Below are 13,090 nucleotides of genomic sequence, written 5' to 3'. Positions count from 1 at the left end.
ATAAAAGTAAAAAAACACATAACCACAACACAAAAATAAGATTAGGACCCCGTCCTTATTTAAACTTAATTACCCTTGTAAAGGCTCTGTTTCCAAATTGCAGTTACACTGGGAATTAAAACTTCAGAATAAGAATTTTGGGAGGAGGAACAATTTAGTTCATAACATATGGAATTTTAGCAGTAAGTAAAATAATCATAAAAGACAACAACTGCAAATACTTTATATCACTCACTATATCCCAGATATTTTGGAAGTTTAATATTTATCAATATATTCAGTCCTCACAAGAAGTCTTTGAGACGGCATGATAATCACCAGTATTGATAGAGATGACTTAAGCACAGACATATTAACTCGTCCAAGTTAACCTTGCTCCTAAGACAGGACATGTCTCCCGAGATCTGCTATTCAAACTCACACGAGGTCCATAGGCTATATTCAATAACCCTAGTAAAATCCTCACTCAATTTTAGCATGGATTACTTATCTCAAGCTGTTTCTCAGCTTTGTGAAGAGAAAGACAGTCAATACAAGTTACTGCTTTATACTGAGGCTCATTGGCTTTTATGTAAAAGCACTTTAATTCATCTGTTTGAATTGTAAAAAGCAAGTATGTCTGGAGGAAACTGTCAGCTGCAGGGTGCTTTGCATGACTGGCATTGATTTGCTAGTGTGCATATAGCACAGACATATTGCCCATTTGAACAACTTACTGTTATTCTCACAAGCGTGGTTTGCATCAGCATTCTGTGTGCAAGACCAAGTAACTGGAATAATAGAGAAACTAGACTTATTGGAGAACACCACTTTACTGAGCTGGCTTGGATCTTTGGTGCCTAAATAATGACTTGCTAATGAACTCATCTGAATAATACACTAAATATATTATGAACATTTTATTAAAGCATTTGAAATTTTTAAAAGTGGTCTACAAATGGAATAATATTGTATAAATGAAAATGAAAATGTTTTCCAAACCAGATGACAGCAGTTAATGAAAACTTTGCAAATTATTTTTCAGAACTTGGCCTATTCAGAAATTAAACAGATACAAAGTTGAAGCAGGATGGTAGCTTGACTAAGATGCTCTGGTAACCACCTCCCTACAATGACACTAATTTGAACAGCTGTGGATAAACCAAGTCCCCTTTACAAGAGTTACTGAAGGCAGATTTGGGGGTCAAAGTGCCTGGTTTTAGCACAATAAAAAGTTGTATTGAAGAAGGCAGAATGGAAAGCGTCGCGACATCATCGCTCCCCTAGTTCCACCTGGGTCAGCATGAAGAAGGACACCTTCCACTTGTAAGAGGGAGAGGAAATTGTCTAGTTCTTACACTTGAATCTCAGTGTAAGAACTCTGGCCCACTGTTAAAAAAAAAAAAAAAGAATTCAGAATTGAACAGAGCCCCCATAGTCCCTGTTCCCAGACCCATTCCTACAGACTGAGTGTTTGCAGGATCCATACCCAGGCAGCCTCCGACACCACTGTCCTACCTCTGGTAGAAAGCAGAGCAAATGCCTGTTGCTCAGTGGAGGGCAGAAGGAGCTTAAGACCTTGTCTTGCAATTGACAGCCAGGCCCACAGTCATGAGAACCAGCACCTGAAAAAGCCCAAAGACCTCTATACTCAGCCAATGCTCATGGACACACCTCTATGGACTTGCCCTAGAATCAAGGTAAGTCCTTCGTAGGGGTTCAGACTCACTTCAGCATGTATCACTGTCACCTTCAAGTGGGCCTGCCATGCATCGCTGATATCAGAGGGCCCGATGACTATGGAACTGGAGAGTGTTCCAGCTTAATGTCAGTCTGGGTAGCCAAAGGGCTTTCTCTATCACCCTCCACCAACTTTGGGTGGATAGAAAGACACCATAGGACTGTTTTTTGGGGCTAAATGCCAGATTGGTGGGCAGACCTTGATGACCCCCATGCATAGGCTTCTGGACTTATTCCTGTTTCAAGCAGAGACATAGCCCTAGTGGGATGGACTTGTTACAGCATGCATCACTGTTAATCCCACGTAAATCTGGCATGCAATTCAAGGTTATACAAGATCTGGTGACTGGGTGATACAGGTGTGACCCAAAAGTACCTGTCTGGGCATCTCAGGGGTTGCCTCTATCACTACACATCCAACCTTGGCCAAACAGCAAAAAACCACGTGTCTACATCTGGACTGCTTGCCATGCTGGAAAACCCTAACACTGAGCATATCCTAACAGCCTCTGTCCCCAGGCCAGTACCTGCAGATACAACTTCTGGACCTGCTTTCAAGCCATCTGAGATTCTGCCCCCTTATAATTGGTTTTACAACCCAGATAGCACAACCACTGATTGGTATGAACAGCTTTAGATTATGAGTCCACTTCAACAGCAGACAGACCAGAGTAGGCCTTGGTCTCAACTCCAGGAATTTGCAGGCTGGGAGTTGTGGTCTAATCTAGTATTGTGGCATTGGTGGCCACAAGGCTAAGTATATGAATCTACTACAGCCCCAGGAAGAGGCTCTTAGAGGGACATATTATCCCTTTTTAGAAACTTCCCCAGCCATTCTGAACAACACACCAACTATGTATTTGGAACAAATCTGAGCATGGGGCATAGTTCAGGACCAAAACAATGCAAACAAATGAACAGTGCGCTTGCAGGACACCTCAATTAGAGCACCATCTAGTGCTGGAATAACGAAAGTGCCCACAGTTTCAGAGAAAATAAAAGACCGCTTAGACTTTCTAGGGGAATAGACCCATATAAAGCCATATTATTATAAATAATCCTCAGTGTGTAGACGATGTCAAGCACCAAGAATGTTCAGGTAACCATGAACTCACCTAACAAGCAAAATAAGGTACCAGAAACCAACCAACTGGAAATTGCAATTTTCAAATGCTCAGACGTAGAGTTCAAAATAAGTTTCTAAGGAAACTCTGTGAACTTCAGGGGAACACTGGGAACTGATTTTAAATTCTCTCAAAGGGGCCGGCACTGTGTCATAGCGGCTAAGGTCACTGCCTGCAGTGCCGGCATCCCATATGGTTGCAGGTTCAAGCCCCAGATGCTCCACTTCCGATCCAGCTCTCTGATGTGGCCTGGGAAAGCAATAGAAGATGGCCCAAGTCCTTGGGCTTCTGCTCCCATGTGGGAGACATGGAAGAAGCTCCTGGCTCCTGGCTTTGAATTGGCACAGCTCCTGCCATTGCAATCATCTGGGGGAGTGAACCAGTGGATGGAAGACCTCTCTCTCTCTCTCTCTCTCTCTCTCTTTCTCTCTGCCTCTGCCTCTCTGTAAACTCTGCCTTTCAAATAATTAAGTAAATAAATCTTTAAAAAAATTCTAACAAGGAGAATTGATAGAGAAATGAAGTAATTAAAATAAATCAAACAGAAACACTTCTATTGACAAGTACACTAAGTAAGATTTAAAATGCTATAGAAGAGGAAGGAAATCGGCTTAATGGTTAAGACACCTGCTCCCCATATCAGAGTGCCCAAGTGTGAGTCCTAGCTTTGCTACCAATTTTGGCTTTCTGCTAATACAGATGCTAGAAGGCAGCAAGTAATGGCTCAAGCAGCTGGGACCCCTGCCACCTACATTGGAGACCTGGATGGAGATTCTGACTCCCAGCTTCAGATTGCCCCAACAAGGGTTGGTACAGACATTTGGAGAGTGAACCAGTGGATTGGAGATTTTTCTAACTTTGTCTCTCAAATAAACAAAGTTTTAAACGTTATAGAATGCATCCATAGCAGAATAGATCAAACAAAAGAAAGAATCAGTGATTTCAATGATAGATTATTTCAAAACATATAGTTGGAAGGGGAGGAAAGGGAAAAAATTAAGAATGAAGAAAGCTTATGGGAATATTGGAAGAGCATAAAAAGGAAAAATATCTGCGCTCAAGAGGGACTAGAGAATGTCAAATTGATAGAAAATCAAAGCAATAATAGCAGAAAACATCCTAACCCTGAAGAAAGTACAGTTATCCAAGCACAGGAAGGTCAACTATCACCAGTCAGGTTCAATCCAAATAAGTCCATCTCAAGATGTGCTATAATCAAGCTCTCTATGACTAAATCTAAAGCAAAGATTGGTAAAGCTGCAAGAAAAAAGAAACAACACATATGGTGTCCCAATTCTCTTAAATGCAGACTTTTCAACACAAACCTTACATTTGAGGTGGGAATGAGATGAGGTTTTGACAATATTGGAGGAAAAAATTTGTCACCCAAGCCTAATCTACCCAACAAGACTGTTCTTTGACGTGAAGGAGTCAGACATTCTCAGACAAGCTACAGCTGAGAAAATATCACCATCAGACTTGTCTAACTAGAGATGGTAAAGGAAGTTATTCCAGCTGAGAGAGATATTAAAGAGAAAAAAATCAGAATAACTGAAAGTGGAGACTTGGCTGCTATAAGCAACTGTACAGACACATTCAGGATGCTATAATATTGTAGACATGGTACATAAGTGATTAACACCTTTACTAGGGATAAAAATAATGATGACATTAAAATGTTGGGACAAACAACACACAAAGAGGTGAAATGGGACATCAAAATGTCAAAGTGTGGGGAGGAACAGAGGTCTTATTTAGTTTTTTTTTTACTTCTTTCTTTTTTATTTTATTTTGTTCATAATCAATATCAAGTCATTAACATTTTAAAATAGCTCATTATAATGAAAAGATGATTGTCATAAGATTTATAGTAAAAACCACAAGGAAAAAAATCTATAATAGATGTACCAAAAATAACAGAAAGGGACCAAAACATACAACTAAAAAAATTATTACTCACAGAGGAAGCTAGTAACAAAGGGAGGGAAAAAGAAATTATAATAAAAGTAGAAAACAAGAATCAAAATGGCAATAGTAAGACCTTACCTATCAAACATTACCTTAAATGCAAATGGATTAAGGTCTCCAAATTAAAGGCAGAGTGGCCATATGGATTAAAAATCAAGAGCTAGCTATATGCAACTTACAAAAAACTCACTTCATCTCTAAGGACATACATATTTAAAATCAAAGAATGGAATAAGATATCCATGAAAATAGGATCCAAAAGAAAGGAGAATTAGCCCCATTTTTTTTTTAGATAAGATAGGTTTTTAAAACCAAAAGCAATAAAGAGACAAGAAAGGTCACTACATAATGACAAAAGATTTAATCCAGCAAGAGAAAATAATACTTGTAAATATATGTATACCCAATATCAGAATACCCCAAAACATAAAGCAAATATTAACACACCTAAAGGGAGAGATAGACTTCTTTAGAGTAATAGTAGGTAAATTTAACACCTCACTTTCAGAAAGTTGAAAAAGAAATAGCAGACATGGGATGGCATTGCTGCCATTTGGGGAGTGAATCAGTAGATGGAAATTCAATTCTCTCTCTCTCTCTCTCTCTCCCTTTCGCATTTCTTTCTTTGTAACTCTGCCTTTCAAATTAATGCATCTCAAGGACTTAGAAAAACAAGAGCAAACCAAACCCCAAATTAGCAGAAGGCAAGGAATTAGAGCCAAAATAGACGAAATAGACGAAAAAAAAAAAGAAAAAATTCAAAAAGTCAGCAGGATGAAAAGTGTTTTAAAGAAGATAAAGAAATACACAAATTTTTAGCTAGAGTAACAAAGAAATAAAGAAAAGCCACAAATAAATAAAATTAGAAATTAAAAAGGAATCATTTCAACCAATACCACAGAATACAGCATCAAATTAAACTACTATGAACCCTTATAAGTTAACAAATTAAAAAAACCTCATAGTAATGTATAAACTCCTATCTACATACAACTTACAAGATTAAATCAAAAATACAATAGAAAATCTGAACAGATACATAAAAAGTAAGACTGAAACCATAATTATCTCTCATCAAAGAAAAGTCCAGGACTTTTCTACTGAATTATGCAAAAATATTTTAAAAAGTAACTCATTACTACTGAATTATGTAAAACATTTAAAGAAGAAGTAACTACAAAAATTTTCTAATCATTCCAAATTATTGAAAAGAATGGAACTTTCCCAATCTCTTTTCATGAGGCCAGAAACACCCTGTTACCAAAACCAAAGACACAGCACAAAAAGAAAACTACAGATCAATCTCCTTGATGAATGTAGATGCAAAAATGCTCAACATAATATTATCAAACTGAATCCAACACTATATCAAAAAGATCGTAAATCATGATAAATCATGATCGAGTGGGATTTATCCCAGAGATGCAAGGGTGGTTTAACATTCTCAAGTCAGTAAACATCATAAATCACATCAATAGAATGATGAGCAACAACATATGGTCATCTCAATATACACAAGAAAGCATTTGATAAGATTAAACATCCCTTGAAAATGAAAATCCTACAAAAACTAGGTATGGAGGGAACATTCCTCAAAATCATAAAGGTAATATATGACAAACCAACAGCCAATATCATACTAAATAGTATTTCCCCTCTAATCAAGATGAGGATGTCCACTTTCACCACTCTTAATTCAATAGTTTTGGGAGTATTCATAAGAGCAATACTAGAGGAGAAGGAAAAAAGGGAAACAAAATAGGAAAGGAGAAAGTCAAAATATTCATCTTTGTAGATGACATGATGTTATACATGGACAACTCTAAACATTCTACCAAAAAGCTGTTAGAACTGACAACTCAATTCAGTAAAGAAGCAGGTTGCAAAAATCAACATATGTGGGGCCGGTGCTGTGGCATAGCAGGTAAAGCTGCCGCCTGCAGTGCTGGCATCCCATTTGGGCACCAGTTGGAGTCCTGGCTGCTCCACTTCCGATCCAGCTCTCTGCTGTGGCCTGGGAAAGCAGTAGAAGATGGCCCAAGTCTTTGGACCCCTGCACCCACGTGGAAGACCCTGAAGAAGCTCCTGGCTCCTGGCTTCAGATCGGTGCAGATCCAAGCATTGTGGCCAAAATCTGCATATAAAAAAGAAGAGTATTTATACAGCAATAATAAACTACCAGAAGAGAAATCAAGAAAAAAAATCCCATTCACAATAGCCACACAAAAAAATCAAATATTTAAGAATAAATGTAGCCAAAGAACTAATCTCTACAATGACAATTATAAAACATTAATGATGAAAGAAATCATCAAGGACACAAAAAACTGAAAGGTATTTTTTGCTCATGGATTGGAAGCAGTAATATAATTAAAATGTCTATACTACCTGAAGCAATTGACATATTCAATGCAATTCCTATCAAAATACCAGTCACTTGTATCATTTTCTTTGGAAATTAATTACCAATATTATATCCTGAAAGAAAACCAATTTGACATCTTTAGTTCTTTTTAACTATCTGTGCCATTTGGGCATGATTTCCATTCAAACTAAAACATAGAATAATCCGTTGTTGTTTAAAAACCTTATTTTCATTTCAAACTAATCAATCAGAATATCCTGTCATTTTAAACTGAACATAGTCTTTTTCCCTTACTTTTCAATATATTCAAGGGAAAATTTTTTTACAAAATGTATTAAAATCAATAATACTTATATGCTATAGTTATTCTCTTTAATTTTGTAAATTTTATTTTATATTTTTGTTGTAATACTCTTTTCACAATTTCCTTCATTAATTAGTATTGCTAATACATTTGAGTTAAAAAGTTAATCTTGCCGGCGCCGTGGCTCAATAGGCTAATCTTCCACCTAGCGGTGCCAGCACACCGGGTTCTAGTTCCGGTCGGGGCGCCGGATTCTGTCCCGGTTGCCCCTCTTCCAGGCCAGCTCACTGCTGTGGCCCGGGAGTGCAGTGGAGGATGGCCCAAGTGCTTGGGCCCTGCATCCCATGGGAGACCAGGAGAAGCACCTGGCTCCTGCCATCGGATCAGCACGGTGCGCCGGCGCAGTGCGCCAGCCGCGGCGGCCATTAGAGGGTGAACCAACGGCAAAAAGGAAGACCTTTCTCTCTGTCTCTCTCTCTCACTATCCACTCTGCCTGTCAAAAAAAAAAAAAAAAAAGTTAATCTTCAGAACAAATATTTAGAAATATTTAGTGAACAACAGCAGAACATGTGTGCAGCAGAAGCCATGCAGTAGTTTATGAATGAGAAATAAAACCACTTTAGTATATGCTTTTAAAGTATATTTTTTACTCAATTGCAGCAAAAACTTATTTATAGCACTTGAAAATAAAAACATATGCAATAAATCTAACAACAAGGTTTCTTTTCCAGAAAAGTTTAGATTTCATTTAATAATCTTTCTTCTGATCACCTGCACAACTTATAACCTGCACATCAATTTTTATGTCAGCACAGTCATTTATCTATATTGCATATTCACTCATCTGTTTCGTATTTGCTTCTTCCTATTAGATTGTAAGGTGTTGTAATCAAGGATTATGTAGTGCAGGTGTTTTGCACCTAGATTTTAAGCTATTCATACAGAGTCATTCAATAAATATTTACCAGATAATTTAGCACTAGGTTATGTTATTAACTGTTTCCCTTAATTAACACATGACTGCACAAATTATAGACTGTAAAACTGTAAGATGAACATGTTCACACGAATGTGTATAAAATCAGAAGAAAATAAAAATTGGGAAAGTGAAATAAGACTGAGTATATATAATCCTAGAGCATATTATTATATGTTAATAAAATATACAATGTATCACAATATACATTTTAGATGGGTACATACACTTAATGAAAAGCACATTTCAAAATCAGGGCTAGAAACTGAGTTCTGAGATTCCTGACCATGAAAGTGAAAAAGATAATATGTCTAGACCCCTGGCACAAGCTTTTCATCTTTTGTAAAGAAACACTTGCAATTTCTTGGCAAAAACAAAGCTATTCCTAGAAAAAGGTTTCTAAACATTTTCTCATACTAATATCTAAATAAGGAATAGAAAGAACCTGGAAAACCCCCAGGTCTCTAGAATACGGTTTTCTTTCAGAGATCCTCAATTAAAGCTAAGGCCTTAAGTGTGGGATGCATCTAAGGGAACTTCTGATTTTAAGCGTTGTTGCTTGTTAGGTTGAATTGATTGAACAATCCATTTACCTGTTCTACACAGCTATTAAGACCCATATCAAAATGATAAACTAAAACCTATGCCAAAATGATAAACTTTATCTTATAGTAGCTACAATACAGTTTTCTATTGCTAGATATTAATCTTCATCTTTTTCTTCTAATTTATTGTTAAATGTATATCACAAGCATTTTCCTGCTTTTTCTCTATCAGAATAAATGTATCCAAATCATAAGGATGCAATCACTTTAAAAGAAAAAATATCTGGGACTTGAGAGGGCTACAATTCTATGCCATTCCACATAACGATAATCTCTGAGAACATCCTTCTCTGTTTTGGCCCTCACAGTGGGACTGAAATGCTGCACTTAGCAGCCAAGAGTAGAGGTTTGCTCATGCAAATTAACTCACATCTTTCCAGTCCATAGTTTGAAGGCTGAGAAACCATCAACAAAACTTATAATAATGTTATTCTTTTTTTTAAATTCTATTTAAGGAATACAAACTTCATGCATTTCATAGTGGTTCTTCTTCCCACCCTACCTCCCTACTGCCTGCACTCCCACACTGCTTCCTCCTCCCTCTCCCAATCCCATTCTTATTTTTTATGAAGATATATTTTCAGTTAACTTCATACTCATAAGATTAACTCTACACTGAATAGAGGGTTCAACAAATAGTATGAAGAAAAAACAAAAACAAACCTTAAAAGAAATCTCAATATATTAACAGAGATCAAAAGCAGAATAGCTTTCCTAAAACTCATTATTTAACACATTTACTCGAAACCTCACACCTAGCAATACTTAAAGAAGAAACAGACTTGAGGATTAGTCTGGCTATTTCACAATCTGACCTCAAATTCGAGGGGAGAAAAGGGTCTCGCCTTTAAATAAAAAAAAAACAAAAACAAAAACAAAAACAAAAACAAAAAAGAGCACTTAATTCAAGGTCTATCCAGGCAGGATTCCACTTATGGAGTTGATTAAAGGAAACAGCTGGTGGGATAGTGGAGCTAAGATAGGTGAACTATTGAATGTTCTGGCAGCAAAATGTCCTCCTTCATGATGGGATCACAGGCAGGAAAACAGGCGAAATCTCCGACACTTGTATCATTTACCTGCCTGTGAACCATGCCAGATTTTGTTTACAAATACATTTAGAAAGGTTTTATTCCTGCTTAAATTAGCACACCCTTTTTCACATAAGAGACATAAGCACAAACACATCATTTCTAAATTATGACACTCAATTCTCAAGAGAGGTTCATCTGTATGTTAGAGAGATATTTGCAGAATTCTGCAACTACCCCCTGAGGCAAGAAATACTGAAAGAGGCCTTATCTCAGTAAGCAGGAATTGCCTTATATACATAAACAAAGGATAATGTTTAAATAGGTGAAGACATAAAACACAAGGGAGCCACTTCATATCTTCTAGTGCCTAACCCTTTGCCCCTCTGGGCTTATTGTATTTGAGATATAAAATGAGATATAAAATCTATAAGTTAACATATTAGAAAAGTTAACATATTAGAACCAACATATGGGAGCATTCTGTCAACACAATCTTAGTCAAAATAAGAATAATAAACAGAATTGGATAAAATAGATATTAAGTCATCATCGTTATTGAGTTTAGCATGAAATACAACTTCGTGGTTGACTTGACCTAGGCCTAGGTCAGGAGTTTTTAAAAACACCTTTTACCACAACCTACTTCTGAAAAAAAAGCACTTAACGTGGCCCAGTGAGCAACATAAGCATGTGTATATCAGTTTGTCAGGGTTGTCATAACAAAATACCTCAGATGAGGTGTCTTGTACAACAGATTTATTCTCTACAGTTGTGGAGACTAGAAGTCAAGCACAGCTGTTCACAGGTCTGGTTTCTCCTGAGGTCTCTCCCCTTGGCTTGGTCACTTCTTGCTGGATCTTCACATGACCACTTTTCTGTGTTCTCACATCCCTGGTGTCTCTTCCTCAATTTATAAGGACACCTGTTCTACTGGATCAGGGCTTACACTTGTAAACTCATTTAACCTTCATTCCCTCTTTAAAGTTTCTGTCTCTTAATACAGTCACATTTGAAGGTACTTGGGATTAGAGCTAAAACATGTGAACATGGGTGAAACAAATTCAGTCCATAAGTGTGTACTACATGGCTAAATAAATTAAATTACTTACCCTTTCTGTTTGCTACATTATCTGATATTTTCTTTTACATTCTACTTACATTATTTGCTTAAACAAACCTAGGCTGCAACCCACAAAGTAGATTTCATGACCCTCCAATTGATTGCTGTCGCGAGCACCACTTGTCACACACCTCAACAAGGCTAATTTGACATGTTGGAGCATGGGGAAGAATCACACAGAATCGTGATATCCTTTTCAATATAATTTATTGTTCAATATCACTCTCTCTCTCTCTCTCTCTCTATATATATATATATATATTTAATGCACACATTTAAAGGTCAATGCCACTCAAAATGGCATTTGTCCACAGGTCATAACACACATTTAGGAGTAAGACAACTTCTGGAAACATCCAGCAATAGTAATAAGTATATCACATACAAAGCATAAAAGCATAACCAGTCTAAACACTCATGGCTAAGGATGCAATATGAATGTTGCATTCTCAAGGTTCGTATCACGAAAAAGTCAAAGTCTAGAGTCTAGTTACCGCTCAAAGAGACAGATCCCAGAACAGTCACTTACAGGCAGGAGTCATGGGATGGCTGCCCCAGAGGGGCAGAAGGCTCAAAGTTCCAAGATGGATGACAAGAAGAAGGGTTGGAGAGATCACCTTGGAGGTCAGCTCCGATGTCAGCTCTGGCAGCAGCTGGGACGTCCAGGTGAGGTCAGCTCCAGTAGAGTGGCGAGCAGAGCTTCAGTCAGTGAAAACTCAGGCAGAGTTTCACTTGCACTGAGCCATGGTCCCCCAAGGGATGAAGAGCAGTGGTGAGACTTGCCTTTCTATGCCCTCACTGGGGTAGGTGAGTGGAGAGTGTGTTCTAGGGTGTCACCAATCACAAGCTCATCTTTTTGTATGTCACCAACCAGCTGCTGGTGTTTGGGTGTAATCAATGGTGTATTGGGGGTCTTCCGGGTGTGGCCATCGTGGTGCAGTAGTGAGGGGGAAGTAATGCAGTAGCCAGCTGGTTGGCTTCTTCTTATGATATAATGTCCCCCAGTCCTTATCAGGCCTCAGCACCTGTGTCTGTTCTGACAGATGGTCTGGGCACTTCCTGGTGCTTAGTGTGGCCTTAGCCTAAATAACTCCATTTTGTTTTTCTCTTTCTTTTTGGGTTAGCAATGCTCCATAATTCTTTTGGGACTTCTGTGGGATTCCCCACAATCAGAAAATGTAGTTTTTTTTTTTTTTTGATGATTTATATTTTAATTTTAATTAAGAAATACAAATTTCATGCATACAGATTTAGGAACATAGTGATACTTCCCATCCTATCCTCCTTCCAGCCCTGCTCCCACCCTTCCTCCTCCTTCCTCTCTTTATGCTGGTTGTGCAGAAGTGATGTAGGCAGGCATACAGGATAAAACTGATCAGGTTTGTGAGCTGGATGACCATGCCTTCACCACGCCCCTGCGTGTCTCTATCTGACCACACCTGAGTGCCCACCAGCCAATCAGATTAATTAACCACTCTCCTTTGAAAGTGGATTAAAGGCCTGGGACAGCCTGGCACAGCCTTTCTTTGGCCTTTTGCTATTGTGGGCCGGTGCTGCCCTGAGCCTCCAGGGTGCATGGCCTTTGGGCCACCCACCCCATGCTTCCTGGCCTACATGCTGCTCCATGTGGCTGACTCCTGGAACTTGGTATGAATCCAGATTTCTCTCTCTTTTAGATAGGGCCCTCACTCTCCTATGCATTCCTCTCACTGAATAACAAGCTTAAAACTTATCATGCTGCCTCATTTATTTATGCCGGTATTCAGAAATTCTTCTCTATGTGGGCAAGAACCCACATAGGCTTAAAAATTGGGAATTTGCCGGCGCCATGGCTCAATAGGCTAATCCTCCACCTGCGGCGCCAGCACACCGGG

General features: G+C 38.3%; 1 pseudogene; it reads left to right on the top strand.

Annotated features, from left to right (window-relative positions):
- The window catches only part of LOC100355601 (AP-1 complex subunit mu-2-like), a 127,544-nt pseudogene extending 115,552 nt beyond the window's left edge, over window positions 1-11,992 (top strand).
- The last annotated feature ends 1,098 nt before the right edge of the window (window positions 11,993-13,090 follow it).

Source organism: Oryctolagus cuniculus, chromosome 2, assembly GCF_051225735.1.
Source record: "Oryctolagus cuniculus isolate XC-2025 breed Fujian yellow rabbit chromosome 2, ASM5122573v1, whole genome shotgun sequence".
Classification (NCBI taxonomy): Eukaryota; Metazoa; Chordata; class Mammalia; order Lagomorpha; family Leporidae; genus Oryctolagus; species Oryctolagus cuniculus.
Note: the sequence above shows the minus strand (reverse complement) of the source record. Positions and strands in the feature narration are given on the sequence as shown.